General features: G+C 45.9%; 1 pseudogene; it reads right to left on the reverse strand.

The window, feature by feature from the left end:
• Positions 1-3,219: 3,219 nt before the first annotated feature.
• Positions 3,220-4,725, reverse strand: LOC119282567 (annotated as a pseudogene).
• Between the last annotated feature and the right edge of the window lie 11,876 nt (positions 4,726-16,601).

Consider the following 16,601-nt stretch of genomic DNA (forward strand, 5'->3'; position numbering starts at 1 on the left):
GGGAGGCTGAAGGGAGGAAGTATGTGCGCCGCCCCGGCCGCCTCACGGGGAGGCGGTGCTAGGACAGGGTCGGGATGCGTTGTGTTAGAGGACTCTAGATGAGAGGCAAGATGTAGGCTTTCGTGTGTACGCTTCGTGGCACCTGGCGTGCGTAGCCAGAGGAGTTTGTGTGTGTGCAGTTTGTGTGTGCGAGCTATAGAGTGCCAAAAGATGGCGACCGGCCGTGAGGGTGGCCAGGAGCTAGACATGCAGCTGGTGTGTTGCCGAGACGAGTTTGAGCTCGAAGGATAAGAATCGCCTTTCGTGCGGCAAGGGGCCGTTTATGCGGTGAGGCGTTTGTCGCCGGAATAATTTGTGTCCTGATTTTTTCGAGAATACGAGTTCATGACTCCTCTCCTTCCTTTCTCTAGCTCCCCTTCCCCACAATTGTGAATCCACTCCAATCGAATATGGAATAATCAAATTCTTCAATTCAAATTAAACGTTTTTGAGATCCTAAAAAATGTAGATTATTAATCCGACGAGGACAAAGAGAGAGTCCCATTGTACATGTCAATACAGTCAACTACGAAATTTCTAGTAAAACGAAAATCCGTCGACTTTATAAGTCGTGGGGGTTCAAGTCCCTCTATCCCCAAATCCACCATTATTCCCTAACTATATTATTTATCCATTTCCATTGTGGATCACATTTATCTACCGTTAAGTTTGATGACTTCTCACTCTGATGGCTTCATAACATATTAGCAAACCTAGTAAGGGATTTTATACCTTAATTTGTCCGGCCGTCCGAAACCCATTATTGTCAAAGAAAAGGGATACGTTTTCTGTCGGTGCGCCGGCCGAATCGTTCCACCGGCTGCACGCGCGTCGTTGATTAAAGCCAGATCGTACGACCTTCGATTCGGCCGTGACACAGCCCGTGAGCCAACCAACTCTAGTCATCACGTGGCTCACTTTCCACCACATACAATTCATCCTTATCTCTTCACAAGGAGGGGAACCGGGACCCTTCTTCCTCCTCTGTCTCTTTGCTGCTTCATTCTTTTCATCTTGGCCATAGAAAAAGCTCGCGCGCGTGCTGACTCCTTGGCACCGTCAAGCCGTCCACCACCACCACGCACAACCTTCTTCAATCCTCGCGGCCATGAGCTTCGACCCCCTCCCCCTTCCCCACCCAGTGAATGGCGATGTTACATACACGCCGCTTTTTTGCTGGAACCAGCTACACAGAGAGCTACAACCAGCACCGCAGGGGAGCTGGAACCAGCCGTTCCAGAGCAGCGACGGCACATGCCGTTTGCTGGAACCGGCATTTCGGGGAGCTGCAACCAGCTTTGCGGATAGCTGCAACCTGCAAGACTGCTAGCACCGGTGTGGCCGCCATTTTTTGGGAGTGATTGTTTTTGCTACAACTAGTCCAAATTTTGTTACCACCATCTTCGATTTATGCTATCACCGTCTTTGATTTTTGCTACCACCCTATTTTTTCTATTTTTTTGCTGGATGTATCTGGAACCACTTCAATTTATTTTGTTACCACTGCCTTTGATTTGTGCTACCACCGTCTTCATTTTTTGCTACCACCGTATTTGATTTTTTGCCAGATCCATCTTTTTTCATGGAACCACTCCAAATTTGCTACTGCCATCTTTTTGTTTTGCTACCACTGTATTTGATTTTTGCTACCATCCCCTTCTGATTTTTTACTGGAACCAGAGAATTTATTTTGTTATAACCAGCAAATTTCTGTTGCTACCACATCGTGTGCAAACGCTACAACGATTAATTCCAGCGGAAAAGCTGCAAACTGGAGGCCAATTTTTTGCTGGACCCTACAAATTGCTGCATTGGGGGTGGCCCAGTGAGCACCGGTGCTACAACCGGCAAGCGGCTCCGGCGTGCGCTCCGACGAGCAACTCCGACGTGCACTCCATCGAGCGGATCCGGCGAGCATGAGGACGAGCGGCTCTGGTGAGCTGCTAGCGAGGGCGGTCAGAGGTCATGGAGTTGTACATGAGCGAGGGTTTTTTTTCCTTTTTTTTATCTGGATCTGACGGTTACATATGGATTTATCCAACGCTGGGGCGTTGACCGGCCGAAAATTTCGGCCGGCGCGCCGGCGCCTAGTAGTCGCCCAAAGAAAAGGGTTGATTATTCGGTTTAAGTGATGGTGGGGGAGAAAGAGGAGTGGGTATGTATATTTCTGGTGCCAGTTGACTAGCTTGATAGAAACAGGAATACGTACTAGCTTGCTAAGGTGGTTAGTACTTATGTATGTACCTGCCTAACTCATCGATCCATGTGATAAACAATATTTCAAGTCAAAGCGTGAGCTATTGTCAATCTGGTCAAGAGTTGCACGCCTCTTATACTTGTTTATCTAGTCCTATAGTTTTTCTTTAATAAGATATATATCCATTAACCAACATGTGCAGCAAAGTTGCTAGCAACCAAACATGAAACAAAACCTGGGATATGCTCCATCGAAAAAGTGATGGGCATAGAAGCACGATAACCATGCTGCACTAAAGCGTCGGCTACTGAATTACATGCACGGCGGCAAAACACAAATTCACACGAATCAAAATGGATGATGCAATTGCTTCGGGCTTCCCAGAACAGAACTCTCAGCTCTTGTTTGTCAGAATCTTCTAAGTTGGGGGGCTTGCACCAGAGATATGGAATCTGACTCCAGAATGATTTAGTGGACACCACAGCTAGCCACACCCTCAATCGCCCCAAGACAAGCCATGTCCTCATCCTGCAATACACTCTTAACAAGTGCCATTTTACCTGCCCCGCTGCACAAAACTCATCGGTGTCCGGTCGCAGAATATAGCCAAAAGCCCCATCAGCGGAATCCGTCTTGAAGGCCGCATCAAAATTTACCTTAATGAAATCCGGCTTTGGTTTCTCCCATCTTGGCCCAGGACTAACACATTCAGCCAGAGTGCGGAAAGATGCACATTGATGCATAATAACAGTGGCAGAAAAACTAAATTAATGATCAATAGGTTTGGATAAATAATTTAGGAAGGATTTTCTCATACTGACACAATACAAGGACAAAGCATATGTGAAATCTATCCTTTCATAAATCGTAATTAATCCTTGTATCGTTTGCTGGATTATGTCTAACTTTCTTGACCAAACTGCGAGCGTGGAACTTTATGAGATGAAATAGAGAAAGACACAAGATAGAATAGAACTTAAAAGGATAACTGAAGTGACTCGTCTTCGAACCAATAGAGAAAACAGAACGTGAAATAGCAGCAGAAAATATATAATCCAGGTCTTTAATTTATTGGTAGTGATCACTTAATGTCTGGCCGAGACAGAATAACTAACTAGGAGGAGCCTCCATGGCATTATTACTACCGTGAGCTAGAAGGGTCAAGGACATGGCCGGCGAAGACCACGTCCCCGGACACCTCCTCCACAATATAAAACGCGAACGGGTGATCGGCGACGAATTCCATCGGCTTCCTCGCACACTGCTTCACGCGCCCACTCGCGGCCGTGCAGCCCGCCGCCTCGGTGCCCTCCTCATTCACCTCGACTACAGCCTTGTGAAACACGTCGTCCAGGCGCACATCGCAGACGCGCTTCTCCACCAGACCGGACAGGTCGGCCTCCTCGGTGAACGCCTCCCGGAGGCCCAAGCCTTTGAGGACTTTGGTGAGGCTGCAAAAGAATGACAGCTTGAACTTGGGCAGAAGAAGCTTCCGGACTTCACTCCGGTCATTTGGGATGTAGTCGAGCAGGGACTCGTCTGCTGCTGGCAGAGCGTCTACCATTGTGCGCAGCCCGTCGCGCTCGTATGGTAGAAACACACACATTGAGTACTGCTTACCGCCGCTCTCATCGCCTTCGTACGGGAGCTTGAGCACCTGGAAGTCATCTTCTTCGGAGAGGAAGAGCTTGCGTTTTCCGGCCCCGAGGGTCATGAACGGAACTTCGATGGGGTCGGCTCCGTCGAGGCGATGGAACTCGTGGTCCTCTGTAAGGTCCTTGGGGAACTGGGTCTCCCACACGCCCTTGAAGTAGATGGCGTTGGTGAGCACGAACCTCGAGAGGTTGGTCAATGAACCCTCTGGCAGGATCTCCGAGATGAGATTGTTCGTTGTGGTCGCCGCCCAATCGTTGATCTCCTGCCTGATCTTCTCAGTATCACCCTGCAAGAACCCACGCAAACCTTGTATAACAGTTTGACAAGTCTATGTGACATACCAATGTCAACCCGTGATCGAACGGCAGGGAAGAAGGAAAATATTAAGTGGTAGCTATGCTGACCTCGGCGAAGTCGACGGCGCGTATCTCAGCGTTGTAAGACTCGGAGGCGGTGTGGAGGTAGGCCGGCGTCAGCTCCATGTGTTTCTGGTGGAACAAGCCGTAGGCGTAGGTGATGAGCGGCCCGCCGGAGCCGGACGGGTCGGCGACGAGGCCGTGCACGAATCTGGCCACCTCGTCGGCCGAGGCGGCGCCGAGCAAGGCGAGGAGCTCGTCTAGGGTTTTGCCGCGTGCTCCCGCGGCTACCAAGCCGAGCGTGGTGTAGAGGGACAGCGGCGAGAAGGCGATGTTGCTGTCCTTGGTGTCGTCGCCCTCGGCGAGCTTCTTGGCCAGGCGGAGTGCGAACGCCGTCAGGCCGACGGAGCCTATGGCCGGTGGCGGCGACGACCCGCGTGCCTTCTTGCTTGGCCTCTCCGCCTCCTCGTCTCCCATGGCGTCCTAGCTTGCCGGCCGATACGATTGACGATGTTTCCAAGTGGTTGAGTAAATTACTTGTATATATAATGTGGACAAACCCTAATCTGAAGATGTTTTGGCAGCGGCCTACCGTCCGATTGTGATTGTCAAACAATGGGATAGGACCCACCGTTGGATCCAATCGTATCAATCGGATCACATCATCAGGCTCAGTAATCACCATGTAAGTCGACACCAGCTAGATCGGTTCAGAGTCTTCAGACTTGGGGGTTTCAGAAAAGAAAAGGTTCAGGCTTTGGAATGCAGAGAACCTGGCCGAACACAATGAACCAACCGCAGATGCAACTATTTTGGATTATACCAGGTGAGTTACGTGAGTACATCAGAAAACGTGCAACGCTTATACATGCAGCACATGGATGCTAAGTCACAGTGTCAAACATATCTATATATCTACTGATCAAGCATTCTACATTGAAATGGCATGTCAATTTCGGCCCCTAATAATATCCTAACCCAGCACTATGCATGAGCTCGATGGTTCGTACGTATGTATCTACCAGAACCAGATTACCACCCAAAGTATATATAGTATGTTGTATACGTCACTCACTATGTAGCTTACCAAGTTCAGTTCCCTGTGTCTGTCAGTTTTTGCGATAAAGGACATTTCATTCAATGGATATATCGAGGTGATACAAACGCATCGAAAGAATGCCCGGCCTCTGCATAGCACGATGCACACAGCCCATAAGTGCACCTGTCCGAAAAATAAAAAATAAAAATTGTTTTACAACTAAAAAATAAATAAATCTGTCCAGACTATGATGAGGCAGATCCTAACCGGAGATCACACCGCCATCCATGGGGGTAGAAAACCTCCCTAGCCGTACGCTCCAACCGCGTAGACGCCGTCATAAATAGGTCTCTATCCTCCGGCTTCTGCAGGATAGACCAAGTACGGAGCCATCGCGTACATACATGAATAACCTGCATAGGAGTTGAAACATACTTTTTTTATTAAAAACGACATCATTCCTGGTAAGTCACAATGCCCAACATAAGGCAGCCGCCCCCACAAGAATATGTGCAGAAAATTGTTTATCAATACACCTCAACCAGTTGCCGAACATGTTACGTGCACTACGTGGGGGGTATAAATTTCAAGCTACTTGAACTATGGCCCAAACTGACCGAGCAAACTTACACTCAAAAAATAAGTGTTTAATAGACTCGTTATGTTGGCAAAAGACACATGTCTTGGTGCCTTGCCAGTTGCGTCGTGCCAGATTATCTCTAGTTAAGATCACCCCTCTGTTTAGGAACCAGAGGAATATCTTCACTCTTAGAGGGATTTTAAGCTTCCACAATTTCCTGTTATCAACCGGGACATCACAATGAACCATTGCATCATACATGGATTTGACTGTAAACTTGCCATTCTGATGCAACTTCCATCTAAAGATGTCCGGTTCATCTAACAGTTGAATGGCCTCCAAACTTATGAGTAAACACATTCCAAGCTGCCAGGCGAGGACCTAAAAGGTCCCTACAGAAAGAAATATCAGGGTTTTCTTGCCCCAGAACTTGTTTGATGGTGAAAAATTTATGTCTAACAATCCTATACAAGCTCGGGTATTGCACCATTAGTGGTGTGGTCCCTAGCCAGGTATCTTCCCAGAATTGAACCTGGAACCGTCCCTAACCGAGAAAGTTCCGAATTGGAAAAAGAATTCCTTGGCCTTCATGACACCAGACCAAAAATGTGAGTCACCAGGTTTCAAATAGACTTGAGAAACGACTTTGGATCCCACGTACTTGTTACGAATGATTTCCTGCCATACTCCGTTCTCATTGAGTAATTTATAAACCCATTTGCTGAGAGGAGCAATATTTTTAATCTCAAGGTCTTGAATTCCAAGTCCCCCTTGACTTTTAGGTCGACATAATACAGTCCACCTAGCCAGTTGATATTTCTTGGATTCATTATCACACTGCCAAAAAAAATCTTGATCTAAAGTAATCGAGACGCTGAAGAACCCCTTTCGGAAGATGGAAGAATGATAACATATATAGAACCATGTTGTTGAGGACGGAATTGATCAATATCAATCGCCCCCATATGACAAGAGTTTCGCCTTCCAACTGGCTAGTCGCTTCTCAAGTCTCTCTTCCACGTGCTTCCACTCAGCGATAGTTAAACGCCGGTAGTGTATGGGAATACCCAGATACTGAATCGGGAATTGTCCGAGCTGGCATCCAAAAATGTCAACATACTCAGGTGCAGATTCTGCAGCATCTCCAAAGCAAAAAAGTTCGCTCTTATGAAAATTGATTTTGAGGCCAGAGAGTTCCTCAAAAGCACATAAAAGCAGCTTGAGGTTTCTTGCTTTATCTAGATCATGATCCAACAAAAGTATAGTGTCATCCGCATATTGTAGGATAGATAGACCCTCATCTACCAGATGAGGAATGACACTGCTAACTTGACCGGCCACCTTAGCCCGCTCAACAAGGGTAGCTAACATGTCGGCCACAATGTTAAACAAAATGGGTGATGCGGGATCCCCTTGGCGAAACCCCTTCCTTGTCTGAAAATAGTTGCCAATCTCATCATTAACTTTGATGGCGACACTACCTCCAGAAACAAAACTCTCTACCGATCGACACTATTTTGGTGAAAACCCCTTCATGCGTAAAGTTTTCAACAGAAAGGGCCATTTAACTTTATCATAGGTTTTTTTGAAATCTATTTTAAGGATCACTCCAATCAACTTTTTACGGTGAAGCTCATGTACAGTTTCATGCAACACAACAACTCCATCTAGTATGTTGCGTCCTTGCATAAATGTTGTTTGAGTGGGCTTGACGACATGGTCAGCCACCCCATTCAACCGGTTAGTTGCAACCTTCGTAAGGATTTTGAAGCTTACATTTAGAAGGCAAATCGGTGGATATTGTTGAATACAACTGGCCTCCTTAATCTTGGGCAGTAGGATAATCTCCCCAAAGTTTAAGCGGGAAATATCAAGGTCTTCGGTATGCAGTTGGTTGAACAACTGAACCAAATCCGCCTTGATCACGTGCCAAAAGCATTGATAGAACTCCGCCGGAAATCCATCTGGTCCCGGAGCCTTGTTGTGTTCCATTTGAAACACCGCGGTTCGAATTTCGTCCTCTGAGAACGGAGAGGTTAAGAATTCAATTTTCGCATCCGAAACTTGAGGGATGTCATGACTGATAGACTCGTCCTTCTCAAACAGTGTTTGAGTGGAAGGACCAAAAAGCACTTTTTAATACTTAGTAATATAATCTCCGAGCGGCATGTCCCCCTTGATACGGCCTTTCTCCTAGTCAAGAGCGAAGCTACGTTTCTTTCTATGTCTGCCACTGGCCAACATTTGAAAGTATTTCGTATTATCATCACCTTGAACCAGCGAGTCGGCCTTGCAACGTTGGTACCACTTAATCTCTTCCTCATTGAGCAGGCGGGCAATTTGCTCATTTAGATGGCTTTTTTGCTCAATCTCAATAGCAGAAAGAGGCCTCACCTCCGCAATTTTATCGAGGGTATCGATTAAAGTAGATAGTCGCAACTTTTCTTTTTTTGTACATGCCAGTAGTGTGCTTAGCCCATCCACGAAGGAACCGGCGCAAGGCGCGTATTCGATTGTTCCAGCGTTGAATGGGCGTGTTACCGCGAGGTTGACGTGCCCACACCTTCTTGACCAGGTCGAGAAATCCCTCTCTAGTGAGCCATCCAAGTTCAAATTTAAACTGATGACGGCTAGACCTTGGAGTTGTTTGTCCAAAATCGGTTAGCAATGGAGCGTGATCCGATAAGGCCTCAATTCTTTCTAGTGCTCGTACCGAGGCTAAGGGATATTTATATTCCCAGTCGGTGGTAACAAGCACCCGGTCAAGTTTTTCAAAAGTTGGAACTGATCGGTTATTGGCCCAGGTATATTGGCGGCCAGACATAGTGAGCTCCCCCAAGTCTAGACTGTCAATAACAGCATTGAAGAGGAACGACCACATAGTATCAAACCGGTCATTGTTTTTTTCCTGCTCATATCGAAGGATATTGAAATCCCCCCCGATTAGCATAGGATGGGGATTGTCTCAGCAAGTATTAACAAGTTCCTTTAAGAAAGCAGACTTAAACTCCTCTTGAGCGGCGCCATATACAGCCACCAGGCTCCAAAGGAAGTTGTCGGACTTATTTCGAAGGTGGAATTTGCTATGATATTCCCCCTTTGACGTGGACAAAAGTTCCAAGTAAGTGGAATGGATTCCTAGCAAGATTCCACCGGACCTCCCGGACGGGGGTAAGACGTGCCATTCATAATCGTAACCACATGAAAAGTGGTCAAGATCACGTGATGGGAAGTCACGTTTGCCCGACTCAGTGATAGCCACAAAGTCCAACGCATGATCCTTTACATAATCAACAATATGTTTGTGTTTAGCCAAGTCACCAAGACCTCCGCTATTCCAAAACATGCCTCTCCTGATGAACCATTTTTTGTTGTTTAGAGGCCTTTGTCCTCTTAGATGGGTGCCCTCTTTTCTTTGCTGAATTAGACTTGTTCTTTCATACCGACGCGACCAGTTCACATAGCGTAATGTCACGTATAGTATCATCCAAGTCTACCTCAATTGTGTCCTTAACTAGATGGGAGAGAAGCTTGCCTTCATGATTGGCATCAGCATCTTCATCCTCCTCATCTGACACAAAAGGGCCCGCAAATATGGGCAACTTAGGAGCAACCGTAAGCGGTCGAACTCCACTTGTTTAAGAGCCCTAACAAAAAAATCTACCTCTTTCTCATTACGTCCTAATGAAAGTCCAAGGCTAGTAATATTTGAATGTACTTCGAATTTATCAAAAGACAAAAATGATTGACGACAGGAGGTACCTTCAAAGTCGAGATTGCGGGCAGTCGTCCTGCGCATGGCTGTAAGTGCATCTAGTGCCCCTTAGTAATTTTGGTGTATTGAAGACTTATAGCTTAAGGGACTGATGCGTTTGTGAGTGTACACAGGTCTATAAGTCTATGAGGAGTTTGATATTTATAGAGAAAGTCGACCCCTAAGAATGAAGTTCTTCGACTGAATACTTTGGATTTCTGAAGACTTTCTGAAGACTTTGAAAGTGAAGAAATTGGTGTGACCTTGAAGACATGGAAATCATTCGAGGAACATGAAGCGTGAAGACTTTTGTTTTCGTAGTTTAATTTTCTCTTTCTTGAGTCATAGGAAACACCATACTGTTAAAGGGGCTCGAGGAAATACTAAGGAAAATTTTCCATGTGATGCTCAACTCAAAATCCTACACCTACCAATCCCTTTGAGTGAAGCCATTGGAAATCTCGTACAGTTCAGTCATATTCTTCAGTGACAGAGACGAAGTTCTTCTAGTCTCTGAGGAATTTGTTCTGACTGAGGAGTTAGGAATTCGCCAGTGTGAATTTCCTACACAGTGAGGAACATGATAGCCCTGAGGATTTTGATAGTCAAAATTCCGACCGTTGTTGTGCTATGCGCCATCGGTTCCAAAATATCTACCCACCTAACGGTCGTATCAGACAAGGGCATTTATGTCTTATCATGTCGGGCTGCTCCCTAGGCTATAAATAGCTGCCCCCACAACCACTAGCTGGTTGGCTGCTCCGAGAGAAACTGACACTTGTCAATTGAGAGCATTCCATCCTCTGAGGACTTTGAGCGAAAATCATCAAGTGAGGAAAACCCAAACCCAACACCTACAAACCCAAAGTGATTGAGCATCACTGAAGAGATTGATCCTGCATGGATCCGACGCTTGTTTCCTTTGAAGACTGTGCTTCTTCCAGACGGTTAGGCGTCAAGGTCTAGAGCATCCAAGAGGAATTGTGGATCGCCGAGTGGCCGAGTTTGTGAAGGTTCGAAAGTCACCTAAAGACTTACCACGAGTGATTGGGCGAGGTCTGTGTGACCTTAGCTCAAGGAGGATACGGTGAGGACTGTGTGTCCGGGACTGGGTGTCCTCGAGTTTAAATACTCAGCCGCTCCAACCAGATGTACAACTGAGACAGCAGTTGGAACTAGTCTACCAAATCATTGTCTTCACCAAGCTAACCGGTTCTATTTCCTCAACTCTTTCATTTCCTCATATCTGTTGTTGTGCGCCTGTTCATATCTGTTTGAAGACTTTGACTGAAGACTTTCTCAATTTCCTCAGTTCAATTTCTTCAGTCTGTCCGTCTTCTTTCTTGTGTTATCCTGTGTTTACGCTTTCTGTACTCTGTGCTTGTCTTCATTTCAACATGATGACTATGCTTGTGTTCTGTTATGTTTACTTCTGAGTACTTATTCCGCTGCAAGTAGTTCTTCAGTTAGGAATTTCCTCACCAACAAATTCCTCAGTGAAGAATTCACAAAAATCGCCTATTCACCCCCCTGTAGTCGATATAACGCACTTTCAATTGGTGAGGATTATGCTGATGAATGGGCAAAATGCCAAGCCAAACTGGCTAAGCAAGCAAAGGAAGCAGTGAAGAAATTCAACGCAGACTCTGCTGCTGCTGCCTCTGCTGAGGCCTCTGCTAGTCAGCCAAATAAGGCAATGCACAAGAAGCCTGCACATAAATCCAGTGCTTCACCTTCAATGCCCTCATGGCCAAGCTCCTCTGCTATGCCATCAAGGCCAGATTCCTCAAGGCCCTCACGGCAAATTCCTCAGACTGTTCCTTCAAAGTCCTCAGCTCCTCCATCAAAGTCTTCAGCTGCTCCAACAAAATCCTCGGCACCTGTGCATCTCGCCACGTGCCAACGGACTCAAGGCTTCTCTATTGCCTCAGGAGCATCTGCAAGCTCCTCAGCTACTCGAAATTCCTCAGCTGGTCCCTCTCCGCTGAAGAAAAAGGCCACTGCTGGACGAGGCCCTCGCCCAAGTCCTCACAAGAAGCAGGTCGCCTTCCATGTACCCTCTGATGATGATGAGGCTGATGATGAAGATCTTGCCAAAATCATCAGAAACAAGCAAGCCAGGGCCGCTAGAGCCAAAGGCAGCAATGTGCCGCTGATGCTAGATCCGAAGTTGATCCTCGACTACATTGACCTATGGCACAAGGATCCTAACACACCTTTGCTGGAGATGAACCTCACTCCTGGTCAAAGTCATGTTCTTACTGCCTTCATTGAAGAAGAAAAATGGAAATTTGAACAAGGCAGAAGTTTGAAGAAAGCGCAGTACAAGAAACAACGCTACCTCAAGGACAATGTCCTCACTCTCACTCCTGATCAGCTCCTTGCCTTGCAAGTTGAAATCAAATAGCTGAGTGATGAATTTGATCGCTACCATGCTGATTGGAAGGGCGCCAAGGTGCGTTTCGTCAATATGACGAAGAAATTCACTTCAAGTGCTGATCCACCTGTGCGCGTTGAAGTTACAAGGATCCTACTGAAGAAAATGCCAGCACCCTTGATGACAATCAGGCAGCTAAAAAAATGAGAGTGCCAGGGCTGATGACTCCACTCCAGCCGTTGAAGATATTGCCAGGGCATCCACTAGTGGTGCGCCTGAAGAAAGTGAACAATTCAGGGCAACTGCATCAGTTGCACCTGAGGAAAATGAACCAAAGTCCTCTACACCTCCTGCGCCTGCACCAACTCCGATCTTTCCATCTGCATTAGATGCGAAGAAGACCAAGGCAGCAGAATGTGCAGCTGTGAAGAAAAGGAAAGCATCAACTTCTTCAAATTCTTCATCTCTGAAGAAGATGAAGACCCTGATCAGTTCAATTGACAATCCAATTGATGCCGTTCCTGTCTCATCAATGCCATCAAAGGATCTTGTTCCATTTGGTGAAGATTATGTGATTCCCGATGAATCTGATGAAGAATCTCCTTCTGCTGCTTTGACAGAGCAGTTGGACGAAGAAATTGAAGTGGATAAGATCCCTTCAACCCCAGTCATTTCCTCACCTATGCCTCAGTTCACTGCTGAAGAGGCAGGTGTTGAAGAAATTGAAGAGGACAGTGTGGACATTGGTTGTACTACTCCCGTGCTCAATGATGAATTTTGGGACAGTCAACATCCAAACTCTCCAATGTTCACTCCCCTTCAAGCTATTCCTTAGTCCCCTGCCGCCACTAAAGTGCAAATGGGATCTAAAAAACCTCATGCAACCCCAAGTGTTCATGAAGAAATTCCAGCCACTACTGCTAAAGAAATTGTCAATGAAGAATTGACGACCCAGGCTGAAGTTGTTGAAGACCTGAAATTCCTCAGCCTGAGGAACCTGAGATTTCGAATCCTGAAGTAGTGCTGCAATTGACTGGTACTCCTCAGCCCAAGCCAAAGGATCCCTTCTCCAAGAAGCAAAAATTCAAGGCTGATGATTTCTTCGGCGAGCACGTGTTCTTCACGGAATTCAACCCCTATGACAATGCTCGTCTTAGAAGGAAGCATTTGTAGACTGCCAGCCAGGCCAACTTCTATTCCTCAGTGCTCTTCAACAAGGACAAAGTCTTCGATCATGAGCATATTCCTCATGTGGACATGGAATCCATGCCTTGCTTCTCTCAAGTCCTCAGCATGATTCATGACGCTGGCTTGCTCAATTTCTGCTCCGACATAGTTGATTGGACTGAAGAGCTTATTCTTCAGTTCTATGCAACTCTGCATATCACATGCGATGCTGCTGACGTCAACTCGTGGGTGTTGGACTGGATGACTGAAAACTCTCATTACAAGGCACCAGCCTCTGAATTGCTTCGTGCCCTACCAATCACTCCTCCACCTAACGGTGCTCGTTGTCTGTATGATGAGCCTAAACTCACTGATCACTATATGCAAGTGCTCATGAAGCCGCTGAACCCAAGTCAAGCTCCAAGGACCAAATTCCTCGTGAATGAATTGCTCTATGTGCCAAGAACAATCTACCGCATTCTGACGAAGACCACGAGTCCCATCAAAGGCCATGACTCATCCGATGAAGAAATTATCGGAATGATGAAGAACATGCTTTTCAACATCATGCATGGCATTCCCATAAATTATCATGATTTCTTCATGATGACTCTGGCGAGTGTTGCACTTTCTCCATTTGAGCTGAAGCCTTACGCGCCGTGGATCATGAGATTCCTTAGAACAAGGTCTTCACTCAACTACAAGGATGATTTTCAGAATCACCTCAGCTACTTGCCCCCTATTGAAGTCCTCAAGCGGACAATTTCCTCATCTGATGAGAAGGGCAAGTCACCAGCCATTATCGATGAAGGCATTCGTCCATTGGATGGTCAGTTCCGCAAAGCTGCATCTTACTCCACCAATCATGACTCTGCCACTCATGATACTGCTGCCAATGCTACCAAGACAAGTCATCAAGCTACTGCTCCTCGTGTGCTGACTGATCGTGAACTGCTGATAAGTCTTCACCAGAAGGTGGATCGCAACCACAAGTGGGTTAAGCGTCAGTTTGGTTCTATTCTTCACAACATGACTTCCACACATAATGTAGTGAAGAAACCACTACTACCTCCATGAAGTGTTTGATCGCACCTGGGCTATTCTATCACATCTATATGGTGAAGAAGATCTGAAGCAAATGGGCTTCAAGGAAGACTTTGACTGGTCTGCTCCTCCACCAAAGAGATTCAAGAGGGTCAAGGTTCCCTCCGTGGTGGCCAGCTCATATTCTTCATCACGCGCCACGGACGAGCATGAAGACTTGGACAACACTGCCATAGGGCCTACAACGACTCAAGACCCTGACAACGCTGACGCACCTCCATCATCTTGATATTCTTCAGGGGCGTTAGTCCTCAGTTTCAACCCTTTTGGTCATTCGATGACAAAGGGGGAGAAATTTGAGTTAGTCTTCAAGCGGGTCTATCTTATATGGGCGTTTTTTAAGTTACAACTCTCGTTCTTCTGATGACTTTGCTGGATCTAGTTGTAATCTTAAACTCTATGGTGACCTGATACTTTTGTTGCGTTCTTCTGCATGCGTATTCCTCATTAATGTTAATGCACGCATGCTGAATTACATCAGTCACAATATTTCATCATGCATTTCAAATTCTTCATATTATATATCAAATGCGTGTATGAATTACAAGATAGAGGGGGAGAACTCCATGATTATAATCTTCAAGTGTGCATTGCTTCGAAAGCAAATTCCTCACTATGCACATCTTCAGGGGGAGTTCTTCTATATCTTGCAATCAAATTCCTCAATATCAGTATTTACACTTCACATGTTTATCCCCGTTGAAAACTTAACCTATATCGTCATCAATCACCAAAAAGGGGGAGATTGTAAGTGCATCTAGTGCCCCTTAGTGATTTTGGTGTATTGAAGACTTATAGGTTAAGGGGCTGATGCGTTTGTGAGTGTACACAGGTCTATAAGTCTATGAGGAGTTTGATATTTACAGAGAAAGTCGACCCCTAAAAATGAAGTTCTTCAACTGAAGACTTTGGATCTTTGAAGACTTTCTGAAGACTTTGAAAGTGAAGAATTTGGTGTGACCTTGAAGACTAGGCAATCATTCGAGGAACATGAAGCGTGAAGACTTTTGTTTTCGTAGTTTCATTTTCTCTTTCTTGATTCATAGGAAACACCGTACTGTTAAAGGGGGTCGAGGAAATACTAAGGAAAAATTTCCATGTGATGCTCAACTCAAAATCCTACACCTACCAATCCCTTCGAGTGAAGCCATTGGAAATCTCATACAGTTCAATCATATTCTTCAGTGCAGAGACAAAGTTCTTCTGGTCTCTGAGGAATTTGTTCTGACTGAGGAGTTAGGAATTCACCAGTGTGAATTGCCTACACAGTGAGGAACATGATAGCCCTGAGGATTTTGATAGTCAAAATTCTAACCGCTGCTGTGCTATGCGCCAGCGGTTCCAAAATATCTACCCACCTAACGGTCATATCAGACAAGGGCATTTATGTCTTATCATGTCGGGCTGCTCCCTAGGCTATAAATAGCCGCCCCCTTCAACCAGTAGCTGGTTGGCTACTCCAAGAGAAACTGACACTTGTCAATTGATAGCATCCCATTCTCCGAGGACTTTGAGCGAAAATCATCAAGTGAGGAAAACCCAAAAACCCAACACCTACAAACCCAAAGTGATTGAGTATCATTGAAGAGATTGATCCTACGTGGATCCGACACTTGTTTCCTTTGAGGACTATGCTTCTTCCAGACGGTTAGGCGTCAAGGTTGTGACGCCCGGATAATTAGACTACAGTAATCCCAAGCTAATGATGCCACGTCACCTCCATTACTGTGATTAAACTCACGTTGATTCGAACCCGATTCAAATTCAAGTTTAAAACATACGCAAACGACAAAAGTTTCCAAACTTTAAAACTAAAATGTTCGGAGTGAACTAAATAATACAGCGGTAATTATGGTGGAGAAACCAAACTTTGCTAAAGTGTTTAAAGGCTCTAAGATAATTAAAACCGTAGTTAAAACAGTTAAATACATGCCTATTGAATTTTATAAAATATTAAACTATTTTATTTTCGGTTGAGAATTAAGGTGGCAGTAGTATATTTATAAATACAAATTTAGGTGCTAGTGTTTTTATAAAACTGTAATAAAAGGGAACTTAAAATAAAACAGAAAAGAAAATACAAAAGAGAAAAACTAAACAGACAAAAAAAAGAAAAAAAAGCAAACACCCCCCCCCCCCACTGGGCCTCGGCCCAGCAGGCCATCGGGCCCCCAGGCCGGCCCACTCGCCCCCTGCATAACCCCCGCTCCCCCACTCGGCCGAACCGTAGCCGCCACCCACGTCTCCTCCCCCACTCCTCTCGATCCCCATCTGGATCGGGGAGGGGTTCGATCCACCTCCCCTCCTCTGCCCCCGATTGGATCGGGGGGGG

The sequence above is a fragment of the Triticum dicoccoides genome, chromosome 3B (assembly GCF_002162155.2).
Source record: "Triticum dicoccoides isolate Atlit2015 ecotype Zavitan chromosome 3B, WEW_v2.0, whole genome shotgun sequence".
In the NCBI taxonomy this organism is placed as follows: Eukaryota; Viridiplantae; Streptophyta; class Magnoliopsida; order Poales; family Poaceae; genus Triticum; species Triticum dicoccoides.